We start from the raw sequence: 23,456 nt of genomic DNA, 5'->3' as shown, positions 1-23,456 counted from the left end.
CCACCCCCAAAAAGGTTATATAGATGAAAACTAAGGATTGCCTGAAAATCAGTTATCACAAAATTTTAAAAATACGTTTTTGTCATATTTTATGTCACACAACATAACAAATAAATCGTTAAAATAATTAAAATCAAAACACTTGTTACCTGGGCAATAGTAATGGATTCATAATCTTTTTAATCATATTCATACTAAAATGCAACAAAAATAAAACAATAATTCAGGACTGCATTCGGTATAAAAATAAATATTACAACATATCTGAAACTGATTTTAATTATTATTTTAGAATATTATCATTGTGTTTGAAGATTAGATAAATGGGAATGCCAAAAGGGTTTTATTATCAGATAAAATATATAGGTAGATTGAACCATAAAATATCTGATAAGGTTCAATGTTATCTTTTGCTACTTGCAGGGAAACAAAAGTTTATTTCGGATTCCAAAAGTGATAACAATGTCAAAAACATATGCCGATAAAACATGTAGGAAGTTAAACAATAATAAAATATGCCTGAAAGAACTGATATTTCTATGCTGTTTTGTTGACACACACAATCATATTGTGTATTAGTTTTGAATTTCGTATGCATTCTCATTTAAATAAGAAAACAAATATCTTTTGCATTTTTGTAGAAATTATTGTCCTTTACATTCCCACCAACGCATGGCATTTCCAATGCATTTCAAGATAATCTTTTAAGAATAAGCTTAAACGTTACAACATTCTTCAGTGTCATTTTGAAGTTATAAACATCATCTTTTTAAGACAAATTGTTTCACTGTAGATAAGATGTATACTTACTTTCTCTTCATTTGCAAAACATCAAGGGAAACATATTAATACACATTATGAATTATAAATAAAATCAATTAGAGTTTTATAAAAGCGATCATATCAAGTGATAATCCACGTGTACAAACAGAAGTTAAGCAAGTGATGTGTTTTACTGTTTCTTTGACATGGATGGTGTCGAATGGGAATAGAAAACAACAACACTACAAAACTACCATATCTCCTGAGGTATTTAATAACAATTGCCAATCATTCTAACAACAGTTCACATATCTGTTGAACTTATATAGAATTATACAGAACGAAAACTGTAGCATTAAACCATCATTCATATTTAGAATAACGATTTAAGTAGTGTTTAAAACAAACCTGTGAACAGTTTGTTGAACGGTCAGTTTCTGACAATACAATGCATTGAATAACGACACGCGTGTATCCTTGAACATTATCTTAAACACTTTCTTTGGCAAATCATTGTTATAAAATGAATGCGTTTATATGTCACTTTTATAAAAGTCATCGAAACACATTTGAACACATTTGAACGTTTATTTGTTCCATCACCTGTTACTTGCATGAATCTATTAAACTCTCCTTAATTTTAAAATTAACTTTAACTTTCCTTCATGTTCTTCATTGAAGTAGAACAATATTTATTGTACAAGATAAAACAGCGTTAATGAATTCGATTTACAATTTTATAAATGATTACCCGGTATTTATTTAATGCTTTTCAGTGGATTACTGATTTATCCGTGAAAATTATATTTGATAATTTCACAGTGAAAATTATCAAAATATAATTTCACACTTTTCAATGACGAAACTACTTTTTTAAGATTTTCCCCATGTGGTACGTCAATTTTATTTTTGCTGACAATTCTGACAATGTCAGGCTGTTTAAAGAAAAAGCAAAGTTGAAATCGATAAAAAACTTAAATGTCAAAAGTAATTAAAAGAAGAAAACTTACGTCTATTCATTCAAATTCCAATCACCAAATTTCGTCTCTAAATTTTTTTTGTTTCATTTTAACAGTCTGAAAAATACATTCCTTCCACATGCAAAACTGCTCTTGATGACATTTGGGCATATTTAAGTATCCTACAAGTAATAACTGCCGTATGCTTTATGAAAAATTGAAAAGCAATGTCAGCCATCAGCTCGTAGAAAAAGTAAAACAACCCAGCGTTCCTGAGCCAGCTTCCAAGTTGTCCTGCTTTTTTAATGTTTTCACATCTGTCAACACTTATTTTTTGTCTGTTACAATCCTCAAATACGTTTTCTTTCTTTTAAAAAGGTGTATGACTAACAAATCCAAATGATATCCCTCTGAATCAAATACAACTATTTTCCTCCCGTCAAATACACACTATAAAAAATGGCTGCCGCTTACATTAAACAAAGCCAGGTCTAATATAAATTCGCAGTTAGTAACAGAAATATGGAAGGATGGTTGGACTTTTTCTCCTACAAGAATTGTTTGTTTTTATTATTAAAACAAGCGATCATTCATATTTTTTTAATAAAATAAATAATATCACTGTCATTTAACGTTGATTGTCGGACTTATTTTTCAGCTCAAGACTTCTTGTTTTTAATGAGAAATTCCAACTTAATGGGGCTCTCAATGGGGAAAAGAGAATTTAATATTAACGTTAATATTATGGAAATTTCGTTTTAACTTGTTTTTAAGCATAAAATAAAAAGAATTTTTTTTTGTTGTGTAAGATTTAATTTTATTTCATCTCGTGAAATTTAAAAACAGTATTCTCACTCGTGGCTACGCCCCTCGTGAGAATACTGTTTTCAAAGCCCACTCGATGAAATAAAATTTCATCTTACACACAAACAAACAAATATCCTCTATATTAAAATAGAATTGACCATTTTCTATTAATTATGAAAAAACATTTGTAAATTATACATGTGTGGTCGCTTGCCGGTATTCTAAAGGCTGTTTGACTGATAAGATACTTAACATGTACAAGTCAATATACTTTTATGAATATGTGACTGATGGTGGCGCTCAAAATTAAAATTAACATATCAGAAAAGTTACTCAACATATTTAATATATCATCCCATTTTATGAAATAAATATTTTCATTTAATAAATGAGAAAACAAGAAGAAGAAAAGAAAATCAACAATGACAAAAATATGTCAACGAAAACAAAAGTTGTTAATATATCAAAATTGTAATGAACATATTTACCTTTTATAGTAAGCCCATTATAAGAAATGGATAAAAAACAACAAAATATAACAACAACAATAAGAAACAAACAAAATTTAAATATGTTGAATCTACAAATCTTTAAATGTTTTAATAAAAGGTGTCAATTTAATAATTATGTAACTGGAAGATAAAAATGTGGGTTTTCTTCTTTGTCCAATAAATTGTGCTAAAAGTTTTATAATTATTAAGGTGGTAATCTGTACTTAATAAGTTGTTTAACATCTTGACTGATAAAACGTTCATGTGATGATTGTTGTTATAAATTCCTTGTTGTTTAGTTACCTTATCTTGTATTAAATTAAAACCTGATTGGCCATTTTATGTAAGAAACAAAGATGTTAAAATTTTATTGGTCAGCGTAAAACAAATCCAATAAAATTTAGTAAAGCTAGAAAAATTGGAAAATTAATTAATGTGGCTTTCCGCAAGAAATATTTGTTACTGTTTTAATAATTTTTTTTGTTTACTCAGGATAACCTGTGCATATTTATCATTTGCATATTTATCATTTGCGGTATTCCTCTAAGAAAGGAACATTAAATTATAAAATGGGACATTGTGTTGTGATTCGATCAATCAACATAAGAACTATAAATTCAGCGCATAATACAAGACTATTAAATGACTAGCTAACAAACAAACGAAAAGTATTATCATAACATCCAATAAACCACCCCAAATATAAACAACGTGTAATATACATTATATAAAGCATTTTTTGCTAAGGTCTTTTCATAGAATTAAATATCTTTTACAATAAAACCATCTACCATAATTGATGTGTGTTTATATCAGAAAATATATCTAAAAGAAATAGTCTGGTAGTTTTCCATATTATTGTTTTCATAAATCAAAACACTGCAGGTTAAATCTCGCTCTGAATATTAATAGGCATTTGATAATATACTATCAAATTGTCAACAGCATGGTCGAAGTGCAATACCTTTATTGATCACATAAATGATATGTCAATATAAAAATGAAAATGATCCAAGTTACAAGAACCAGTAAATAGGAAGTGTTTTGATTGAAAATCTGGTAATGTGAGTAAGATAACATTTGATAAAAGTCGCTTAAAGGGAACGGTACAATTTGGCAATATGAGTCTTTTTATCTTATTTAACCACCTCAAACAGGAAATGATATTTTAGCTTAATTGCGTGGTAAAATACATGTTCACGATATATGATAACACTAATCAATCAAATGCAATTAAGAAGTAGCAATTCTAATGTTCATTTAGCCATGCAGACATTTCTTAGTACATTAAGTGTCCATTTAAAGTTTCAATAAAAAAGTACACATTTGCCATGTAACTAACTTTTGTTCCTGTTAGCGTTTTGCAACAAAAGTGTAATTATGTAGAGCTAGTCGCAGACTTGTCATATTTTTTAGTACAATTTTGCTTTTAAATGCAGACAGAGGGGATGGACATCAGCTCTGACTTAGATTGTCTATAATGACATTCAAAATGACTTAAAGCTGATTTAAAAATATTTAGAAATCGGCATTATTAATTCAATATGATGTTGCATGTACCACTGCAACATGACAGAAGAGTTATATACAACACGAGAGATTAAGCTGTCAAAACAATAAGATGACTGAGTTTTAAGTGATTTATACTATGCAGATAAAAATCCATTCTTCATATAGATAAACTTATTAACTTCACTACAATTCATCATTGCCTATGATGTATTTTTACAGTATAAGTTACGTGGCTGTATCCCTATTTCAGGCTTAACCAGATCTATATATTTTTACCGTAACGTAACAGTACGAATTTAACTTTTAATAAGCAAGTGTTTCTTCACAATAATTTTTCATGTACATTTGACTAGCAACTGACTATCATCCTTCAGGTTGTATTGTTTGTATGTATTCTAGAAAATGCAGAAAGCCGAGGAGTTTTGTAGACGTATGAAAATTGTAATATTTAATCATAATTCGCAATATTCTCAGATCTTTTTCCTGTATTCAATTATTATTTCCCGTAGTATAAAAACACGTGTGATTTTAAATATAAATAAAATAAATATATTAACATCAACATCAAATCTACAGATTTATTTCATTGCCGGACAAAATTACTGTTAATATGCTATTTAAATGATGAAATTGGTTATGTCATACTTCATGTGAATAACTAACTCTTAAAGGGATCCTGAAGTTGGATTCACAAAACTAATATCAAACATAAAGAAAAAAACGTTTAATTCTATATTCCATTACATCTTAATTTTCACTTCTTTATCAAATGTAAGGAACATTGTAACCCCTACCAAAGTAAACAAATACATATGTAAAATATAAAACCTTCAACATAAGTTTCAAAGTACGGACAGAACAAAAATAACATACCTAAGATATTATCCTTTTTCAAATTTCAAATAGTATATTTAACACTTTTCAATTTTAGTTAAATCTTGATCACTTCTTAAAGAGTTTCCGCTGAGATAATTTAATGATTTTCAGCAGAACGGACATAATTACAGAATTTAATCATTATCAACAAAAGTTTACGTTATAACTTTTGATAATAAATGGAATATATCCTTTCACATGAAGCATCCGAGAACGTTTTAATTATGTCTATTGTATAACGCGTATTGGTTCCAACTGACGAGTTGAACGAAAGTTAATTTTAGAACTCACATTGATAATAATGACGTTTTCATGTATTGGGATAATAATACGGCTCCTGTGCAAACAAATTAACGTGATTTAATCGTTTAATCTTGCCTGACAGTCCTTGTTCAGTTATCATGCTATCACGCCTTGCATGATCTGACAAAATAAGCACTTCGTGTTACATCAAATTTAATAAAAAGATGATAAAATGTTCTTCGATATAGGATATGGTTTTTAACGAAGCTAATAATTGTAATTGATGGATGATAATAATATTTTGTTGAATTTAAAGGTACAGATTTATGCCATTTTAAATTTATTTTAAAACATAAGAATGACATTAAAGCATTTTTACGAAATTTTTACTTGTTATTTAAGAAAATGCTGGAAATATGTATTGTTCCTGAAAATTATGTTAAATTGACAACGGCTGCATACGAGTATTTCTATCGATAGTAAGTATAATCCGTGGAATGCCTCATCATACTTTACAAAGACTACAACATATATTTTTTTATTCGCACATTATAAAATATAACCAATACATTTCCGGCGTTTGCTCCACGAGATGTTCTAATAGAAATCATCAATGGATTCAATTTTAGCAATCAAATCTCGTTGACATTTCCGTAGTACAAAACGTCGATATCAAATCCATATCGGACCACAAATAGCCTTGTTTTCATTTCTATCGTCCAAACGAGCGATATCAAAGCAAGGAAAGAAATCTACATAAATCTTTGACATCCTTTTCAATCCTGTTTATATAATGTTGTTGTATCATAATTGTATATGTTTGTATTATATGAAATAAATACTGTTTAAACCAAATCAATATCGCTTCCCTATATAGCCTCGTTTTCATTTTTAGAGTCCAAAATATGGATTTACTTTAATCAAAATAACAAAGTTTTACAAGTATGCTCTGAAATAAAGAGGTCATAATATTTTGTTTAGAACAAAACCGATTAATTGGACTCGTACACAGCTGCAAAACCTAATTCCGCCTCTCGTTTAGTATAGTTTTAGAGGTGTGTTCCCGTCAAATTTAATTCATTATTGCTCATATAAGACATGCATAACAATTATATTATATTTATAATATCTTATAAAGATGTAGTGGCACGATACATTGATATGGAAACGTCTAAAATATTTGTAAAAAGAAAGTTACTTGAGTCGGTTTTATTTAAAATACATTGAGTTCTTAAAACCGTTAACTAGCGTATTCATGGGATATTGCCCAGTAAGAAAAGAAGTTATTCTTAAGAAAACATTTGTTTTACAGTAACTTTTCATATCGATCTTTGATCCGTTTTGTTATTTGTTCTTTTTCTGAAATAACGTGTGATATACACACAATAAGATCGGTAAGTAATTTGTGTCGTTTACTTAGCCAATGATTAAGTAAAATCTATCTATTTATTTGAAACTAGAATATAAAATTTATTAGAATTCGTGACTCTAATCATTTCAATATTCCTTTTGTAGTTCAAGGCAGTATTTTCAAACTATATACGTTAAGGCAATTGAAGACATTAAACGCTAAACACGCCTTTATTTTCAGGAAATGTATCATTTTAAAATACTTTAACTTACTGTTATGTAAATTTTACTTTACTTATAGGGTCTGGTGCATGCTTCTAGATAATCATATTTCGTTATTTTGATATTTCATTACATCTATTTCTGATTTATTTGTAATATTAGGAACCTGCAAAATAACGATTAAATATTTAAAGGGAAATATTACAAATTTCTATTATTATATTGCCTATTTAATAGGTAGTCTGAGTTTTTATAACAGTTTAAATATTCAATATGTAACTTTATACATAATGTATAATATTATTGGATTCCTCTCAGTTTGAACAATATTAGAATCGTTTAAGGTGTTAAATCCTATACTGTGTTGGTGCTATGTAAAATCCAACCACATAATACAAGTAAAATGTTGTAGAGAGTCCCTTAATGAGACATGTCTTTCAAAAATTTTTTGGTTGTCAAATAACGGATAACTTTAAAAGACCAAATATTGCTATATTTTCAAAATCAGATATTTAATTTTCGGATCAAATCTTGAAGGCGAATTTCAAATACATAATTTATTTTTTATTTATAATATACTCATTTCAACATTGACAAAACAACTAGTAGCATTATACAACAGTTTAAAATGTCAAGAAACGTTAAGCAAAACCTTTCTATGTTACAAAATTTAGTTGGCTCCTCATAAAAAGTAACAGAATAAATGAACAAACATGAGTATATGCATGTCTTCACTTTTGCGAGTTAAAACCGGTTTTAGTCTAAGTATTATAATTCTTTCGCGATTCGTTGTTATGTCTTATACTTAATACTTCAGATTAATTATTGATTCTATTTCATACTTTCCATTATAGACCAATTCATTTAAGATAATGCAAAGTAAAATGTACTTGTTTCTGGTGCGTTACGGCAGAATTTATTTAATGAAAATCTGTCAGTCTTTAAAGTTTTTTCCTTTTTGGCTATTTGTATTTTAAAGACATATTTAATATATAAAAGCTAGACAAAAAATTATTCATTCTAAATCACGATAGTCGATGATAAACCATACATGATATTTTGTTTATTATATTTTGGTCTTAAATTGCAATCGCACTTGATACTAAGTTGCAGCTTACTGCAGGTAATGTTTTTTGATGATGTTGGCAATGAAACTGAAACTTTTTTTGGAATGTAAAATGATGATAATGTCTTTTACAAATGCTGTAAAACAGATGAATTATTGTACAATATAAAACATGTATACACGAAATGTTGTTTTTGTTTTGCCTTTTATTTTTGTAGCGCTATTGGAAGCAGGTGGTATAATTACACAATAATTCTTAATACGAGTGCATTGTATGTTTAAAAGATAAATTAAATCAGAATCATAGGCATGTTTATTTCAGTGTAATCATATTTGCCTGGTCCTTTTAAATATTTAAATGTATTCAGTATTGAGAATTGAATATTGCTTTTTAAAGGCGTTAGAAGTATACACGAGAGATATTGCATTTTATCGTAAAACTATCAAAATCTTGAAGAAGGGATATCAATTTTTTTATTATTTTATTTTCTATGAGCATGTGGGAATGGAAATAGATACAAAGTGTTCTTGTGGTGAAGTACAATTATGCATAGTGTTTAAAGTAATCACTTAAGACTATCGGCCTTTGGGATTAAATAACTCTGTATTTGAACTCAAATGGTGACAATCTATTTCCAATAAAGTGCATTTTAAACCATGAAATACTTCATATTGTTATGTATGCAACATATTACATGTATATAATTTATATCTGACCAGTTGGTATTTCCAATATTATCATTGTTCTATTTTTAGAACATAAACTACATGTATGTACTAGAAGGTTCTTAACTGTTGAAGAAAACTCATGCATTATATTTAGATAGAAACTTCTGGAATGATCTTTATTGTTGAAGTTGCTAGATTATGATTACTTGAGAACATAATAGACCTTTCTGGAAACTTCTTAGTTAATATATATAAGGAGACATTTTTCATTAATCTTATCTTTAAGTCATCAGTTACCTTTTAAGTCATCAGTGATCTTTTAGAAATCAATATATTTGGAGTATTATTCAACTTGGAAATTAAGTGATTTATTGGAGCTTGGATTATTAATTATTCTTGTGGATTTTATTGTGGGAATTTATTCTAAAGTGTTCTTGGATTTAACTTGGATTTAACTGTGCTATTAAAAAAGGATCATTCCAGGATCAGACTAGACATTTGTAATTTTTATTTGGACTTCAGGTATTTGTAAAGATAATTTGTTATTTTATTTTTTTTTCTTTAATAATTTTTCTGTAATAAATTTGTTATTGTTACAAGTTTGTTGCTGGCTTTTCTTTCTCGTTACGCCTGGCTCGTAACAATATAATCGAATAAAGACAACATTATAGAAAGATTATAAGTTTATTCGGTGTTACAGTGATGACCGTTAACTATACGATATAACATTCATCACCTTAAAGTACAGGGTTTTTATTATGCTGAAATATATAGGTACGAAAACACTTTAACTTGCCGTCCAATGTTTCATTAATTCTTTACATCACATGTGTATTAACATAAAAATATTTAAGTGAACGAAATTACAAGACGTGAGTAGATCTGATTTGTTTAAAACGAAATAGAGTAATTCTATTGAACTCGTTTCAGAAATCAAATATGAAATGAAAATATGGTTTATTCTACTTTATTTCTAACAAAATATTTTTGAGTAAATCAATCTAACTAAGTAATATTTTTATAAAAGTAATATCCAATTACCTGTTTCAAGTGTATGCCATTTCTTTCATTTACAAAACACATCATAAACGTATGTTTGGCATAAAGTTATGATACACAATAATAATATGTAAGTGCTAAAAGGGCTAAAATTTTAATTGGCAACCTTGAATTTAAGTACATATTAACTCAATGACAAACAGATGATGTTTCGAATGATAATGTGATGAATTTCACTGAATGTTTATTTGTGCAAAAGGTAAAAATATAATACTTCAACACGTTATTACATACCTATTATTACGACTTTATAATTTTTGGAAAAGACAAACAAATATCATTGTATTAAGAACCATTGTTCAGAGACCTTACAAGTACAAAATTAAATATGAAATTGTTGGTATTTCTTAGATATTTATAAAGCATTAAACTTTTAAAGTTCAACGTTCACGTTGTATCTGAAAATGTTGATCAAGTTCATTTACAACTTTATAAAACATATGCTGGAGGAGTAGAACATAATTTTGTAGCCAGAAGACTTTCTTATCTCACAATACTTATAAAAATAGATGATTGGTTGATATAACTATATACGCACGTGTAAAATATTATGTACAGGCTGAAGTTCAAATCACAAGATACCTCCTATGATAAACTGCAACTAAGAATAGGACAACAGCAGGTTACATTTGAAAACTCTACAGAAAACGATTGAAAAAGCATAAATAAGTAACAAAAATACAATATATACACGTTGCACACAAGTTTCATCTCAAAGTCAGTACATATTAAGCTTTCAAAATTAGCCACAAGCTATTTGTCGGAAAAAAGCACAAAATGGAATGCAGCGCTCAATATTTCTATAAGAAAGAAAAAAAAATAACGCACGTATAATGTTGCAATTAATTGTATGAAAATTTGGTTTTTATTCATTAGCAATTAACACAAATAACAATTAATTGATAAGTCAGCTGTTTCATGCATTCAAATAAATAAATTAAAATACATAAAAGAAACAACACAAAACAAAACTCACATCCTCCAAAACAATAGTAATAGAAAACAAAGGAAAAACCAACAACAAATGAAATGCTCTACAAAGCATCTCTTTTAATTTTTTTATATATTGCGTTCTAATTTAAATTTATTTTCTTTTCAATGAGAACCATAACCAGATACGTAGAAATGTATTCAAATTTGTGAGAAGATATTTCATGGAAGTAACTGTAAAACGATATTGAAAGAAAAACAAGTAGAAGGAATTGAGTAAATTTTTATGATAATATCTGATAAAAATGAAAGATATTAAAAGCCTTCCAATGACTTTCATGTTATTAATGATTTATAATAATACCTGTTAAACTGTTAAATATAAGGATAGCAAGAATATACACGCACACATGTACGCCCCCGCACACACACGTGCGCACGCATACATACATATTGTGTTTAATTTTTCAAAGATATGGTAAATTTATAAAATATTAACGCCTTAGTTCAATATTAAATACAAGGAAATAAATAATTGATAGGTTTCAGGTATGTCTTTTTGGAATTAATTCTGTATACAAATTTGAAATAAAAAATGTACAAGTGCAATGTTCTACATACCTGTTGATGTTTATCTGCCTATCCCTTTGAATAAACAAGATATACAAGATTCGTCTGGGATTTTTTGCAACAAATAAAAGTACAAGATAAAACTTAAAACGTTTACTTATTTTAAACAGATATAACAAAACACAGTTTTCCTGATTTTATATTTAAACATGACATTATGATAAACACTTTTTTACTTTGGCTCATTAACCGTCAGAATATATTTAATTCTTGAATGTATCTAGTCAAGATGAAGAACCGGATTCTAAAGTTAATGATAATGTCCTTTGCATATGTAGGTAAACATATCAGACGCTGTTCAAAACAAATGTTGCTGCAACAAAATTGAGTTATGTCAGACTAAATATTTTGATTTTATCTTATCAACACGCCTACTCGTTTATTCTATTAAGAACATATTTTCGTTTTTCAGGTTATATTTTGTAAAACATTTGTCTTTACATAGAAAAATCAAATAATTCGATTAATACCTATGAAAAGTGGAAACATATTGACACTATCGTGAAATAAAACTGTGACATTTTAACAACATTAAAAGGAATGCAGTGAGGTTTTCTATTGACATGACGGTTAGAACATTCTTTTTCATAATATGACTACCATTTGACGCAGGTCTGGAAATATAACAGGTGTTGATAATTTAAGAACATTTGATCATTCTGTGTTTTTCCAGAACAATCATAACTGCTAAGCAAAATTTAAGCAAAATGAAAAGCATTTATTCATAAACGCTTTCATCTTAAATCAGGCTGGAAATCTCAGAAATGAAAGATGCTCAATTTAACTCTGAGCATATTTCTTAATTATCTTGCTTATTTTTTTTTAAGATTAAGCGTTCTATTTCATCTCGGCAAAAATGTTTTTGTTGGTTTTTATGTTACTCATTTTATTTATCAATCTATCAAAATATTACTATATTAAAGAAAATGTAATAAATCTCTGTAATGCTAGCAGCAGGAAATGCATTTGTCTTCATTAGTGTATTAAATCAATAAGATTAAAACATCTAAGCAACAGGAAAAAGAAATTTGAGAAGTAAACATCACAAAAGTGCTCAATACACATGGGCTTTGTTATAAATCAGACATAATTATTTTGTAACTTCAAACATTTAAAGTAATCTTATATCTTTTTTTAACGTTGCATGATGATATTTCTTGTTTACTTCTTGAAGCAAATTTGCAAAGTTTGATCGAGAAAGTAGGACAGAATGAAGTTCCTTGTTCATCGAAAAGTATCTATAAATATTCCGCTGAAGGATCAGGCATTCTAAATTGCAGTCCTGAAATTGTATGATGCAGATGTCTCTTGAAAGCATTCACTCCATAACAGTTTATCACCTTAAAACCTGAATAGCAATTATTCCAAATGTTCTTGAAACTAATTTTGTCTTTTAATAGTATGCTTGTTTTATGTGTAAAGTAACAGTCTTGAAATACGTTTATAATTAAATATTATATTGATCACAACTAATCACTTTCTACTTTTTATAAGACTGAAACCATTCTGGATATAAATAAAGTTTGGAGCTTGTGTGATAACAATGATAGATATATTTTTTTAAATTTTATACATCTTACTTTAATGACGTATGTCATCCATTATATAGCAATACTTCGTAATGAATAACTTTACTAGGGTTTTCTATCTTTTTTATTTGGCACGCACGTCAAGTTTCTTAGAATTGACACAGTTATATGATGTCTTTATGCCAGTAACTACCCAGGATCTACAACCATTGTCAAATTAAGATAGTAAAAGATAAAAAAATTGACGCACATTATATTGTGGTTGTGATTTAAGTATCATCCAAACAATAAAAAAACTGGAAAGGTGACATACAACCTTACCAATGACAACTAAATCAAAAATCAAACTCAAAGAAAAAACGACCAGTTGCATAAATTTAAACATTTCTTCATGGCATTAAGTACAAACCCTTGAGTTAAAAAATATACAAATAATTTGTTATAAGCAACGAAAATATACATGTATATGAATTTGTCCGAACGTATGTAGTCGCTTTATTTCATTATCATACTATTCGATTTATGTTCGTTTCTGCTCTGAAAGGCAGAAACATTTTGCATCATAGGACATACTAAGGATTAATTCATCAACATAATGAAGCAAATAATTGTGGCTATCACTTGTGATTTAGTAGTTAGTTTCACCATTATTCTTTCACATGGAAGTTAACTTTACGAAGAATTCCTAAGTTTCTTAACGTGAACAAACAAATTAAAGAAATTACTATAAAGAACATAAACTCAACTGTTCAATATATGAATAAATGCAAATGCAAACCATGTTATATAATAATCCATAGGTATAAGAAAACGCACAAATACCTTTGAATTTTAATCTACTTTTAAACCATATAATCCCGCCACGGGTCAAACGTTTTTCTTTTCAACTCTTCGATGAATTGATTTCTCAAGATATTTTTAAAACATGGTATAACATGTGACCAATAAACTGTTTTAAGATTTCGGGGTTATACATCTAAAATAATTCGCAATAAAACACATTTATCATACATGTTCCTGTTGATGCTTATATTTTCCTACATTAATATAATTGATTAAAAACAATTTCAATATGCCTGGTCAGGTTTTTATTGTCGTATGCTATCAATACAAATGGCATCTGTCCAAAGCAAGAAAATTATACAATGAGCTATAGGGTCTTTATCCAGTCAAATTCTATAGGGAAAGAGTGAAAGGTATAAATAATTTACATATGACGGTTCAAACACCAGGTGTGGTGAGTTTATTTATAAAACGGATAAAGAAAGTAAATGTTTATACTGTCTAGACAAAGACAAGTGTTAAAAGTTAAGTGGCTAAAGAGTATCTTGAACAGACACATTAAAAACCGTGTCTGCGATTGTCATGTATTTTGTAATCTTGTTCGCAATAGACCTCCCCTATTCTGTATATCTTTATTGTAAAATGAATTGATCTTTTTATTCAAAATTGTGTGTCGCTTATATTACCTACAAATACTCACTTGAAAATAGTTTTTTGAAGGACTTTGCAGTCCGTAGATTAGATCTGTTGTTCAATTTCATGTGATCAATGAGACATATATATTTGTAAAAATGATAAAATTGAGCTATTTACCAAAGCCATGATGATTCATGGAGTCATTTACTTAATATTTAATTATTATTTACATATCACTTACACTCCGGTAAACAATTCCCGAGAAATTGCGTTTATTTTCCTACATGTGTCATATTGAAACATGGAAAAAGTCGAATATTGTATGATAACATAAAACAACATTAGATAATTCTTAATAAAAAAGTATTTTAAAAGTCTAAACGTACTATAATTCATGTACATTCATAGAATTTAATTTCTAAAAGATAACAATCTTTGTGTGAAAGATTTTTTTAGAATGTCGGATTATAAAAAATGCAAGCAAATGGATTCAGGACAACAAATTATTTTCATTTTAATCGTAATGTGGGTATTTATACAACATTTGTCATACGTTATAATAAATCAGATAATTAAAAGCGAAGATAATTGAAACATAATTAATTGTAGTTGCAGTTTTAAGAAAAAATAGAGAAACTACCTACGCGTACGTTTCTTGGAGTAAATGTTGTCATTTGAGAACACGTGTTCGTAACACCGTTCATTCTGGAACCTGGGTTTGAGAGCAGCAGACACTTTTGAATTAACTATATGGCCACCGCTGCTTTATATTTATGTATTTTCTACTTTAATCATCAGCATATCAATGTGAACAATTCAGATGAAATTAAACACTCTCTAGTAAGGAAAACAAGTAACTAAATAAAAGATAATTTAACCAACTGCTAACAGTAGAAAGTTTATGAAATTATCCATGACGGAAGAAAACTCAGCAAAACTTTTAACATTTAATCCGCTATTAAACCTTTAAAATCATGCATTCAATTAGACTATTTTGTTTTATTTTCTTATTGAGATTAGCTTTTCTCAAGATTAATGTTGTAACAAGTGAAGCAAACTACTTTTAATCTAACGTCTTTTATAGTTCCTGTTCCATGTGCATGCAAACAAAGTGGGCGAAACATAAACAAGTTGAACATTCCTATTGCAAAATGTGTTCGTAGTCTCTGGTATTTATATTATTTTTAAAATCTAATATTTAATGGAAACATTCTTTCTTACACATTAATTTAGCGTTTGATTTAACTAAAAAGCTGTTGTCTGCTAAAAATGTGTTTATGAACAAAATGAATCATTATGTGCAAAATATGAAGTTATGTTAATATACAAAACAAATTCATATCAATATTTATGTGTAATGTATGTAATTTAAAATACATGCATTGTAAGTGTTACATTTAACATTCAATCATTTAGATCAAAATAAAGTGACAACCACGCATGAGCAAAGAAGAAGAAGAAGTATCCACAAAAAACTATTTAGTATCGTGCCTTTCAATTACAAACATTAATTGAATACACTTATGAATGAATTAAACAAAAAAACATGATTACATTCATTAAAGTCATGCTCTTGTCTTTTTTTCTTCATTACTCTAAAACTTTCAGTTAATAATATGAATGCTTATAACGTTTTGTTATTTTAAAGATCCGATAAAATGTCAGATTATGTTTCATGTTCATTTAGTTCTGACAGACACTAAATAGTTTTGTTTACCCCTTGAAACTTAAGTTATGGTGAAATGACGGTAAACAAAAGATTAAAAAAAACGTATGTGTAGTGAATTTAATATATGTATTGATATCTTTTAACAAGCTAAATTAAAATTTTTGTTACAAAAAATAATATATAAACAAAAAGCTGCACCAGTAGTTACGTTGAGTTGAGTTGAGTTGCAAGTGTAAATTGAGATTTTTTTCTCAATACCAAAAGAACGACCAACGATTGCCTATTGCTTACTAGCTTATAAGTACTCCTCACCAAATTACATACAAAGAGTAAATGTTAACAAACCCTTAAGTACGTAGTTTTATATACTTTGTTTCTTTATGATTATACATATGGCAGTCTCATTATTAGAAAATATGTCAAACTTTTATCTTTGAATGATCTAATTCTCTTTTACTTGTTTTGGTATAAATACATTTGAGTGTACACAAATAGTGGTTAATGAGATTAAATACTATACACTTAATTTTGTTAAAGTTTTCGACACATTTCTAAAAGTCTTTCAAGAAACATAACTTTATTATCTTACAATATTGCTGTGCTCTATCTTCAATTTGATTTTTAGACTTATTTCAGAAGATAAAACTAATGCTATTATAATGCTATAATGAAAGAAAAGAATTGGTTGTTGAATCGTTAGATAATCACACAAAACATAAAATATTGAGCTATAAAATAACTGATTATGTTCTATGTTATCTTACAACTGGCAAGGTAACATACCTATTTATTATCTAAACTGATAATAATATCAATAGCAAATATCGGTAAACATACCGTCAAAGTAAAAAACAATAGAAGCAAACAACAAAGCCTGAATTAATGAGGTTAATTATGCTTGTCTTGCTATAAATATTTCCGCCATGAAGGAATTAAACTAAATTTGAGTGTTTTTCACGATCTTAAAAGCCTACTGCACAAAATATAAAATGAAATATAAATCTGCTAAAATTTGAAAAAAGACTGCCCTTTTTTTATAAATTAAACACAATTTAATAATATTTCGTTCTTACATAGTAAATTATAAAGTTGAAAGAAATTATAGCAAATATAAACTTATTTTAACTTTCACATTTTCACTTACTTTATACCCTTGGATGGGCATAATTTCACTTTAAAGTTGAAACCTTAAATGTCTGAAGCATTTTTGTTATAGGAGCATTTTTTATAGGATAAAACATGAAAGGTTTAACCTTTAATTTGATTAAGTTCAATATTAGCTTGGCAGGAAAACTTAACTTTATTTTAGAAAATAATAATAATGTCAAAAGCATATCCAGGTAAAAGAAGCAATAATTATAAACCACCGGCAGACCAGACTTTAGGCAGTACAACATGAATTGATTGATATATTCAAGCTGTCATGTATACAATTATTGTAACATTAAATAAGTAAACACAAATGCCTTTATCTTATTCACTGATCGTCTATATCCTTATGGCATTTATGCAATTTATGACATTACCCAACAATATATTTCATATTCTGTATAATAATTGATTAAGTAGGAAACATATTTGTTTTCATTAGCGACATCAAAGAGACGATACTAATATTATACAATTGATGATAAGTATTAAGAAAGAAAACATTTTCAAAAATAATCAGCATGTAAAAAAGTGGTAAACAATAACTGTTTTTATTGAAGCATACCTCTTGGAGGCATAAATCATCGAACAACATTATAATTTGAATTATTGATATCTAACTAAACGCATACAAATTTGAGACTTTATTTATAAACTGCACTTTACGAATGATGCAATAACAGTTTCGATGCTTTTTCAAAACCCACAGGTGTATTTTCAGTTGATTCTAAAAAACAAATTTTATTATTTTGTAATAAAAGTTATTGTAATAAACGTTATGTGTTCATCAATTAATTCTTTTATTTGCTTTATAGACTTATTTTAATGGATCGTATAACTTAAGCTGGAATAGCGAAAAATGGCCGTTTGAAACGTTCGATATTCACATAAAAAAGATTGAGCCATAAAATATCTGATTATGTTATATGCTATCTTAAAATTGGCAAAGAAACATTCAGTTGTTTTGCTAGATCTAAAGTAAGAATAATATCAATTATAACATTTATTGGTAAACATACCATCAAAGTAAAAAAAAAGAGAAGAACAACTTTGTCTGAATATTTGAGATGATTACACCATTAGATGTAGATTGTATCACTATATGTAATAGGCAGATTTTTATGTTCGTCTCTCGTAGAGTATTTACAATTACATAATTCACGGAAAAAATATCTAGTTCAAATGTCTACAACTTACCGAAAAATACACATTATTCTCTCTAACCTAATTCTTTCAAAAGAACATAAATAATTTATTTTATATATCAACGGTCTGGTATAGTATTACACAGATTATAATCAGCATTTGTACTAGCTTTCAGTCATCAAAAATTTATATCTTATACGATTTACATAATATATTTTAACTAATTTTTTATATAATGAAACATCTATTTTTCCGCTACTGACCTAAATTTAAATTCATGAAAATATTATCGCTGAATTACAATGTTATATATATTGAAACATCTTGCCATGTGCATTTTTTCTAGAGTTTGCAAAACTTATATAATGCAGAAAACACACCGTGCAGTGTTTTTTAATAAATTATTATTTTGAATTAAGTGGCGATTGAGGTAAAACAGATATATTATACATAAACATACATTATTCGCCTCACAAAATTATTTCCTACGAACGCTTAGAACTGTTCGTTTTCTAATTGACTATAAACTTATTTGAAAATAATTTTACGTATTCTTTGATAAAAGTAAACCTTAAAATGCCAGGCGCGTTTTATTATAATATAAAACATTTAAAAACTTGACAAAGACCAATATAATCAGACAACTGGAAGACAGACAATACTGTCTTTTTGAAAAGAGATAGCAAAAAGTAGCAATAATAATAAACGAGCGGCTGTCTATGCCTGCATAACATGAATTGATATATTCATGCTGTCATGTTTACAATTATTGTAACATTAAATAAGTAGGTACAATTTTCTTTACTTTATTCACTTATCGTCTTTATCTTTATTTTAAAATTATGTAATTCTATGACATAACGCAGCAATATATTTCATCATCTCTTGAATAATTAAGTAGGAGTCATATGTTGCTTCATGTCATCTATGTAAACACATATCAAAGAGCACATAATGATGTCATACAAGAGCTGATTAGCATTAAGAAAAGAAACATTAACGATATTAAAAAGCATACACTAACAGTCTTAAACGATGACTGTATTAATTCAAGCATGATTCTTAAAACATTATTCAATTTGCTTTTTAAGAGGCCACCATGACCTGGTGGTCACTTTTCTCTCACCGCTGTTGTTTCAATTCCCGGAAATAACTAGTGTTTCTTTTATGTTACTAAGCTATCTATTTAGCTAAAGAATGGTTGTAAACAAATAATACACAACAAAGACAAAAAAAAAGATAAAGAAAAACTAGAACAAAAAACTACCGATTGACTTTATTAGAAATAACTTTGTATACATTATATATTATTATATTATATATTTATTTGGTTTCAAACATTTGTTTCTGCACACTACTAAAGTTATCATTCTTCAGTTTATCATTTTCCAAGTAATTTAACTAACAAAATGCATCAAGTTTCTTTGTCATTTTTTGTGAAGCTTACTATTTTCAGAAAAAACAAACAACAAAAAAAAACAACAACATAATTTATAAAAACCTTGCTGTCTTTTGCAAAACATGTAAACACAGACACTAGTACTCATAATTCCTGAAAAAGGGTTATCCCAGAGAAGCATTACAAGCAACAGAAATACATTTGACTTGGTTTGACTCATTCTGTTCAGTATGATAATGGAAAAATACTACATCACTTAAGCCCTCTATGCTTAAGCGTTATACAATTTTCAACACTAAATGTGCTGGAATCGACAAGAAAATATAACAACACTGCAAATCAGTGCGGCGCAACGTTTCGTTACTGTCACATGGCAAGTAAAAGCTGCTGTTTTGAAACCCTGATAAGGATGATCACTTCGGAAGCAACAGTGGCAGCCGTCTGCAGCAACAGCAGCAGCAGCAGCAACAACAACAACAACAACAAAATAAAAAAATAAAACAGAACATGAAAATTGCAGACACAATAAGTCATGATATTTTTTTTAATTCTCTAAAAGCTGCTATTTCACAAGTTTCTATTTGAAATTCATGGCACATGGAGTATAAAATAGATGTTTGTTTGCATCAGAAAAACAAATCTTCAAGAGGTTGGAGAATTAGGTAATTGTTTGATACTATCTTAACAAGCAATTAAAGTAGGTCTTCATTCTGCTTTTTGTCAGGCCAGACAACTAAATAATTTTACCGATCATCAATTGTTAAAAAGAATGTGACTTTTACTAACAATTGCAACACACAACATATCACAGAAAAATAAACAGGCTAGTCTGCCACTAGTACAAATGTGTTTTTTACCTTTTATCCTCATTTTAAAACTCAACATTATTCAGTTTTGTCGATCCTTATGTAATATTTAATATCTTATTTATGGCACAAGCATTGTTTTACTTGAGGATCATGTGCAACCTTCCATTGAATTGCACCAGCATGTCACATTGAAGGTTCCATCATAACCGCCGTGTTAACTTATCTGCATATAATTCTAAATTGTTACTTATACTATGTCATTTAAGATGATGCTGGGGATATTAAAAAGCCTGCAATATGAACAGGTTTAGCAATCCGAGCCTGCAGCATTTTCAATTTTGCCGATAAGGGCGTAATTTAGGGATTTCTTTTGTCGCTTTTCTAATTCATTGTGTAATGTGTTTACATAGATAACAGGAAGTTTGCTATGAAATGCAGGTAAAGGTAAAATTTAAACAAGGGCAATCAAATGCGTTGCAGAAGAAAGTAATGCCACTCCTTCCAGTTTTTGTGATATTACAAATAGGGAATTTCGCAGTAGCTTATCAAGTTGATTTAATTATTCTTATCAACAGAACGTTGGAAGTAACCAGTGCAAGAATAAATCGAATATAGTCTGTTGTTGTATTACAAACATATGTTGTACAATGTAGTCTGAGCACATGATATGGAATTAGTTAACTAAACAACAACGTCACATAACATCTGAAACATTTGACACAGAACGCAGGTTAGAATAAAATAGTCGTGTTTAGGTGTATTATCAATTCAGAATAATCGTTTTAACTATAGAAATAATCATTTATCAGAACACAGAAAATACGAGCAACTATCCATTGCATATATCTAGCTGAATTTATTTACTAAAGTCCAAGATAAAAAAAACCACAAAAACATAATATAGATGGAAACTTCCTTCGCCTGAAATATTTCATCAAAATTTCATAGATATGTCTTTGCTATATTTCATGTCACAACACATAACAAATAAATCGTCAAAATAATTTAAAGCAAAACACTTGTTATCTGGGCAATAGTAACAGATTCTTTACCTTTCTAATCATATTGAAAGTATGCTAAAATGCAACGCTAAAGACAATACAACACGGCTATATTCGGTCTAAAATAATTATTTCTACATATTACCTAAAACGTATTTTAGATTTTATTTTAGAATATTATCATTGTACTTGAAGATAAGATTAATTAGATGCCAAAAGTGTTTTATTATCAGATAAAACATATAGGTAGATTGAACCATAAACTATCTGATTAGGTTCAATGTTATCTTCTGCTACTGGCAGGTAAACTAAAGTTTATTATGGATTCTTAAAGTGATAACAATGTCAAAACATATGCCGAAAAAACATAGAGGAAGTAAAGCAAAAACAAAATATGCCTAAAAGAACTGATGTATGTATGTTGTCTTGTTGACAGGCACATTTCCATGTGTTTTATTTTGAACTTTGTATGCTTTCTCATCGTATTTATAAAACGAATATTTTTTTGCATTTTCGTAGACATTATTGTCATTTTCATTCACACCAACATATGCAATTTCTAATGTATTTCAAAATAATCTTTAAAAAATAAAAAAAATGTAACAGCATTTTCAAGATTAATAATGCATGTTGTGTTGTAATGTTTCTTTGACATAAATGGTAGGATACAACAACAAAATTCTGGAAACAAAGTGATCCCTCGGAGAACAACAAAATCTCTTAAGGTATTTTTTTGTTAAAATAAATCATCTTAACAACAGTTTTCATGTGAGTTGAATTATTATAGATTCATAAAGAAGAAAAATTTTAGCACAAAATCATACTTTTTATATAGAATTACGATTTTAATAGAGTGTTTAAAACTAGAAATGTGTCCATAGGACATGGATGCCCCCACGATCCACTGTTCGTCAATTTTATGACTCTAGGTCAAATACTTTTTGAGCTACATGTGCCACAAGTTGAAAGCCAAATTCATTTACTAAGTAAAGAACTATTACTTTACAAATACTGAATAAATCTACTAACGACCCAAATGTGCATAGGTACACATGGTGACCAACAGTCTTGTACCTTTCAGGCCTACAAGTCAAATACTTATTGAGCATAAACAAGTTGAAAATTGAAAATTTATACTAAGTTAAGGACAATAAATGAAAAAATAATCCACATGCAAAATCCCAGGTGCATGGATTCACAGTGATTGATCATTATTCCTGTAAAGTTTGTTTGTTCTAACTCAAACACTCAAGGAACAAATAACACAACATAATGAAACGGGTTTTACTAACTCAAGGGCAATAACTCTACTAATACTTGATAAATCCACAAGCAAAACTCAAGGTGTACAACAACACATGCTGATAAACATTTCTTTAAAGTTTAGTGACCCTATTTCAAATACCTTTTGAGCTACGTGTGACACAAATTGAAAATTGCAAATTTTTACTAAGTCAAGGGCAATAACTCTACAAATACTAAATAAATCAACACGAAAATATCAACGTGCACAATTACACATGCTAATCAACAAATCTGTAAAATTTCATGACTCTAGGTCAATTACTTTTTGAGCCACGTGCGACACAAGTTGAATATTGCAAATATTTACTAAGTCAAGGACAATTACTCTGACAAAACAGCGTAACCCCAGGTGTACAATTTCACATGCTGATCAACATTCCTGTAAAGTTTCATGACTCTATGTCAAATACTTTTTTTGAGTTACATGCAACCCAATTTGAGAATTGTTAATTTG

The sequence above is a fragment of the Ruditapes philippinarum genome, unplaced genomic scaffold, assembly GCF_026571515.1.
Source record: "Ruditapes philippinarum isolate M1 unplaced genomic scaffold, ASM2657151v2 ctg2915_1_1_1_1, whole genome shotgun sequence".
NCBI lineage: Eukaryota > Metazoa > Mollusca > Bivalvia > Venerida > Veneridae > Ruditapes > Ruditapes philippinarum.
This window is presented reverse-complemented; position numbering follows the sequence as displayed.